This window comes from Tenrec ecaudatus, chromosome 17, assembly GCF_050624435.1.
Source record: "Tenrec ecaudatus isolate mTenEca1 chromosome 17, mTenEca1.hap1, whole genome shotgun sequence".
Taxonomy (NCBI): Eukaryota; Metazoa; Chordata; class Mammalia; order Afrosoricida; family Tenrecidae; genus Tenrec; species Tenrec ecaudatus.
In genome coordinates this window covers 13,321,365-13,327,364 of record NC_134546.1, presented here as the reverse complement: position 1 = coordinate 13,327,364, position 6,000 = coordinate 13,321,365, and the positions used below count along the sequence as shown (strand labels likewise).

Sequence of the window (6,000 nt, the reverse complement as noted above, 5' to 3'; positions counted from 1 at the left end):
GAATAATGTCATAAGAACAAGGTCAGAGTCCAATTATGAAACAAATCTTCACTTGTTCATATGCAAATTCAGGGAAGATGATTAAAATTAAAACAAGGCCATGAGAACTAAGTATGACCTTGAGTAGATCCCACTTGAGTTTAAGGGTCATCTCAAAACTAGCCTCTCCACACTGAACACTAACGACAAAGACCAATGAGCTACGAAGTAACACCAAAACCATCATACAGAGAGAAAAAAAAGCATGGATTGAAAAGACAAAAGAAAAACAATACAAAAACAGAAGTCAGGCTCTGAAATTTACCCTTGCGTTTAGAGTAGCTTAAGCAAATTAAAGAAATAATAAAGCAAATGAGCTGAACAGATTTCAAAGGGCAGCTGAGAAGATAACATATTATAATGAAATGTACAAAGACCTGGGGCTCCCAAACCAAAAGAAAAGAACAAGCTTGCAATTTCTCAAACAGAACGAACTGAAGGAAAATTCAGGCTTTGGGGCACCGTATGGAAGACTTCTATGTTAAAATTGTAAATGGCTCAGGAAACATGAAAAGAAGATGGAAAGAATGCAGAGTCATAGTACCAAAAATAACTGGTTGATGTCAAGAAATGGCATATGATCAAAAGTCAATAGTACTGAGGAAAGAAGTCCAGTTACACCGAGGTTATTGATGAAAACCCAGGCTCGCGGAATGGAGTTCTATTTAAGATGTTTCAACAAGCAGATGCAAGATGAGAAATGCTCACTCAACTATACCAGAATGTTGGACTGGAAAAAACCATACGGATTGTGATAAGAGTTGTGAGTCCCTAATAAAATGTAAAAAAAGAAAAGAGGAGGAAAAAAAAGAAAATGATTAGGGCAAAGAATGTACAGATGTGCTTTATATAATTGATATATGTATATGTATGGACTGTGATAAGAGTTGTATGAGCCCCTAATAAAATGTTAAAAAAAAAAAAGAATGAAAGATAAAAAAAACAAACATACTTGGGCTCATGCCAAAGAACGATGATCCACCAGCATGCAGTAATATCACACACAGCCATTTTGATCATTCAAAATGGTTACAGTGATATATTGATAAGGAGCTGGCCAAAATTCAAGCCAGAGTCAAAAGAGGACTTGGTATAAACCATCAGCTGGAGCTTACCTGAAAGCAGGGGTTATCAGAAAGATGTCCTCCCGTGTTACATTGACTATGCCAAAGCATTCAACTAGGGGGATCAGAACAACCGATGAATGTGGCAAAAAAATGGAAATTCTCGGACACTTCAATTGTGTTCATGCAAAACCTATACATAGACCAACCAGTGGTCATTCGAACCAAAGGAGGACAGGGCGTGGTTTAAATTCAGAAAGGGGGCTGTGTCCTTTCACCTTACCAGTTCAACGTCGATGCTGAGCAAAACAATACGAGAAGCTGGAATTTACAAAGACAAACACAGCATCCGGATTCAAGGAAGCCTCATTAACCCTTTGTTGAAAAGGTTACAAGAAGGTGAAGTCATGAAGACCAAAGACTATACACCCTCTGGTATGGATTCCATCTCTACACAGAGAAAACAAGCATCCTCTCAATTCAACCATAAGCAACACTGAAGTTGTTGAGGAGTTCATTCTACTTGGATGCACACCCATCGAAGCAGAGTCAAGACATCAAACATATTGTGTTGAGTGTATCTGCTGCCAAAGATACCTTTAGAGTGTTCAAAAGCAGAGATGTCACCTTGGAGATGCAGATGGAACTGTATCAAAAAGAAGGTTGCAAGCCATGGTATTTAAATCACCCCACCTACGTGTGAAAGTGGCACAATGAAGAAGAAAGACCTAAGAATGGATGCCCTTGAATGATGATGTAGATGAGGAATGTTGAAAGGACAGTGGACTCTAAAAAGGACAAATAAATTTTTCTTGAAAGAATATGGCCAGAATGCTCCTTAGAAGTCAGTATAGTGAAATATTGTCTCACGTACTTTAGACATATTCTCAAGAGGTACCAATCTCCGGATAAGGATATTATGCTTGGCTAAATAGATGGTAATTGAAAAAGAGGAAGACCCAGTGTAAGATATGACAAAGTAATAATAATTTATAAATTATCAAGGGTTCACGAGTGAGGGGTCGGTGGGGAAGGAGGGGGGGAAATGAGGCGCTGATACCAAGGGCTCCAGTAGAAAGCAAATGTTTTGAGAATGATGATGGCAACAAATGTACAACTGTGCTCGACACAATGGCTGGCTGGCTGGCTGGCTGGGTGGCTGGATGAATGGATGGATGGATGGATGGATGGATGGATGGATGGATGGATGGATGGATGATGGATGGATGGATGGATGGATGGATGATGGATGGATGGCTGGGTGGATGGATGGATGATGGATGGATGGATGGCTGGGTGGATGGATGGATGATGGATGGCTGGGTGGATGGATGGATGATGGATGGATGGATGGATGGATGGGTGGATGGATGGATGGATGGATGGATGGCTGGGTGGATGGATGATGGATGGATGGATGGATGGATGGATGGATGGATGGATGGATGATGGATGGATGGATGGATGGATGGATGGATGGATGGGTGGATGGATGGATGATGGATGGATTGTGGTAAGAGTTGTATGAGCCCCCAATAAAACGATTTTTAAAAGAAAAAGAGGAAGAAGCTCAACGAGATGAATTGACACAGTAGCTGTAACAATGGGTCCCGGCAGAACAAAGACTTTGAGGACAGCACCAGACTTGGCAGTATTTTGTTCTGTTGTATATCGTGTCACTATGCGTCGCGAGTGACTGATGGCATCTAACAACAATTATTTGGAGTAAACAACCACAGCCGATCAAATGTCTGTTCTTCCAAATGGTTCTCAAACTTCAGCGCACATGCGAACCATTTTGAAGGCTTGTTATGTCACACAAATTGCTGGTTCCCCGCTCCCCAGAGTTTCTGGGACAGTACGGCTGCATGGAGCCCAGGAATTTTCATTTCTAAAGTGTTCACAGGAGATGGTGGTGTTGTGGTCAGGGAACATACTTGGAGAACCATTGACTCCTCTGCTGTCTGAGGGCTGTAAGGAAGTCTGAGGGTGAGCTGATATTTCCGTTCAAATGTGTTCAGTGCTGATGTCAGGAGGATGGTACACAGCTGTTCTTTTTCCTCACTAGAGAAAATAGAGGAAATGAAATTAACCTGCAGCAGAATGATTTAAGTTTGCTCTAGAGAAAGACATTTCTTTACCTGGAGTTATTAAGCCCTAAGCTGGGCTTAGATAGTTCCTAAGAGAAAGTTCTTGTTATCTACTTCCTTAGAGATTTTGAAAGAATGTACAGATCTTTCTTGAATGAAGGAGAAGCAAAAAGGAGGGAATACCAGTTATTTTCAGGTGGTCTCCACCCCATTTTCCTATCTGTGATGCCCTGAGATAGGAAATATTTTATCTTCCTTGGATCCTAATTAGAGTAGCATGAAACGGTTTTTTCTGTTTTCTCTCATATCAAGGAGAAATGTTCAGGCTCACATCTTATCAAAATAGTTCATGACAACCTTTCCTTAAGAAAGATCAACCAAGGCATCTTGCTCTTCTGAACTTGTACACCACAGGGGACGAGGGCTTCCACCTCTCTCCTCTGAGGGGCAAGTCCAGACATTTCCATGAAGAAACGTACCACAAAGGTTCCATAGGACCTCAGCTTCCAGAGAAATTTTTGGAGTGATAGTCAACATAGCTAATCTCCTTCGGCTTGAACTCTTCATTCTCAGCTCTTTGCCAGCTCAGAGCATAAAACCAATCCCAATCTACGGCTAATTATTTTCTCCCATTGACTCAACATCTGGGCTTTCCCATGGTTCCCATCCTAAACTCTGGAATATTAACACACTGGGCCCCATATGTTGTAAGAGTTTGGACTGTGCTGGCAGAACGCCCTGTCCACCGTCTCCTGCCTGTGTGACCTTGAGCAATTTACTCAGTCTCTCTGTTCTTTCTCTTAATGGAAGTTGACATTGTTCTTTCTCTTTACCGTTGAAATGGAGACCAACTATTCCTACTTTCCAAGGCGGCCCTGGAGATTAAATAAGTAGAATAGAGAGGCCCTAGTTGAATTCTCCCCGTCCACAGGGACACCTGGATTTGATTCCTGCTCCAGATGCCTCATACACAACCTCTATCTGAGTGTCAGTGTCAATGGCTTGTGGGTTGCGACAATACTTAACAGGCGTCAGCTGGGGTAAGGAGGAAGGCTTGGCACTCAACTTACGCAAACCTGCAATGAGAACCGAATAGCTCAAACTGGTCCCACTTGCAACCAATCATAGGAATGCTTCCGGTGGCATTTCTTTCCGTTGTACCCAGGATCACCATGGTAGGGAATGGCCTCGAGGCCAATATATCAATAAGCACATTTTGGGGGGATGTGATTACCCAATTAACTCCCACTCAGCATTCCCCTGGGAGATGACGATTTCCTTTCATGTGCACAGAGAACCCGGAGAGAGAGCTTTGGAGTCCCTTCAACTATCTCTGATGATACGAAGAGTTCTGAATTTCTGGCGATGCCAGTCCTCTTCAAATCTAAAACTGGACACTTAGAAGTCATGGAATCCCAAGGAAAGACCCACCTCACTTCGTAACTGATGCATACTGCCTTCGTAGATGGTCAGCACGTGTTCCACATGCAGCCATGCCCATAGCAGACTCTGTGCTGTGACTGTGTCTGTTGTTGTTGCTCTCGTTGCTGGAGGAAGCGTGTCTCGTCACAAAGTTCTTCCAGCCTTGCTTGGCCTGTTCTCTCCTTTGCCGTTCCAGCCCCTGCCTGTGGAAAATGAGCATGGAGTCGTGATCATTGGGAAGTGAAGGGACCCCAGGGGATCATCTAGCCCACTCCTGCTGAGGTACGGATGAGAAAACAGAGAGTCAGAAATGTTAGGTCCCGAAGCCCCTGAGCCAGCCATGTCCAACCAAGAGCCCCGGTCAAAAGGAGATTACCAGGCCTTTCTTGGGAGGCGTGTCTGTGGACTCCAACTCCTCACCATTCAGTTAGCAGCCAGGCATGAGAACTATTTTGCATCACCCAGCTACTCCTAGACCAATCCTAAATCAGGTCATTAATTGGCTCTCCTGGGTCCCAGGCCCACTGTGGTGGGGTATTAGGATTCAAAGCCCTGCCTAGAATGACCTGAAGGTTAGGAAGAGACGATTTTCGACCCAAGAGCAGGTGAAACGACTGATCACATAACAGCCCAAATCACATGAAGTATAGCGAGAATCCAAGAATCTGCTCAATATGCAAAATACTGAAGAGGATCATGAATTTTGAAAAACATCAAGAATTTCATCCGGTAAAGTTCACAAGGCAGTGCACAAATGTAAATTGGGGGGTTTCCTGGAAATTTTTACAAAACAAACAGCATGCCCCAAAGCCATAGGGAAGCACTGGTAGCGAAAAGCAAATTTCTCCCCATGAAAGATATGATGTTTCACACCCATTTGTCAGCTATGTCATTTCATAGCCTATGGGTAAGTAATAAGCCAGGGTGACATTTCTGCTGCCTGGTGCAATGATATTATCTTCAATCGTGTTAATTAAATTAATAGGAACTGTGCTAAGGAAAAACCACAAAACTCTACTTCAGCTCTGATCACTGTATTCCTTGATCATTTAGTCCCGTGATATTTGTGAGCCTTCTCAAACCAGGTTCAGGGCTCCCAGGAGCAGGCACTTTAAGCGTTTTCTACACAAAACCAACAAAGAAAATGACTTGTGAAGTAAATTTCATGTCGGTTGAGCAACAAGCCAAATCAAGAATGAGAGACGCCCAATGGCTCTGCTGGAGCTTCTGGTTTTCTCCATCCATCTCTCTTTCTCAACATATATTCTTCTTTGACAGGTTTTCTAAATGATTAGCCACCTGAGAAAATATTTAAATGGCCATATCATAAGGTAAAAGATTTACGACCTAAATTACATTAAACAAATTCAAGATGCTATGCATAT

At 42.8% G+C, this 6,000-nt stretch overlaps 1 long non-coding RNA gene across 1 annotated transcript in view; it reads right to left on the bottom strand.

Moving 5' to 3' along the window:
- Window positions 1-1,063: 1,063 nt before the first annotated feature.
- LOC142430401 (uncharacterized) overlaps window positions 1,064-6,000 on the bottom strand; it is a 44,992-nt gene continuing 40,055 nt past the window's right edge. The window contains exons 3-4 of the long non-coding RNA XR_012780637.1: window positions 4,625-4,818; window positions 1,064-3,167 (exon numbers count right to left, since the gene is read on the bottom strand). This is a non-coding gene — a long non-coding RNA (uncharacterized LOC142430401). The remainder of the gene's footprint in view (window positions 3,168-4,624; window positions 4,819-6,000) is intronic.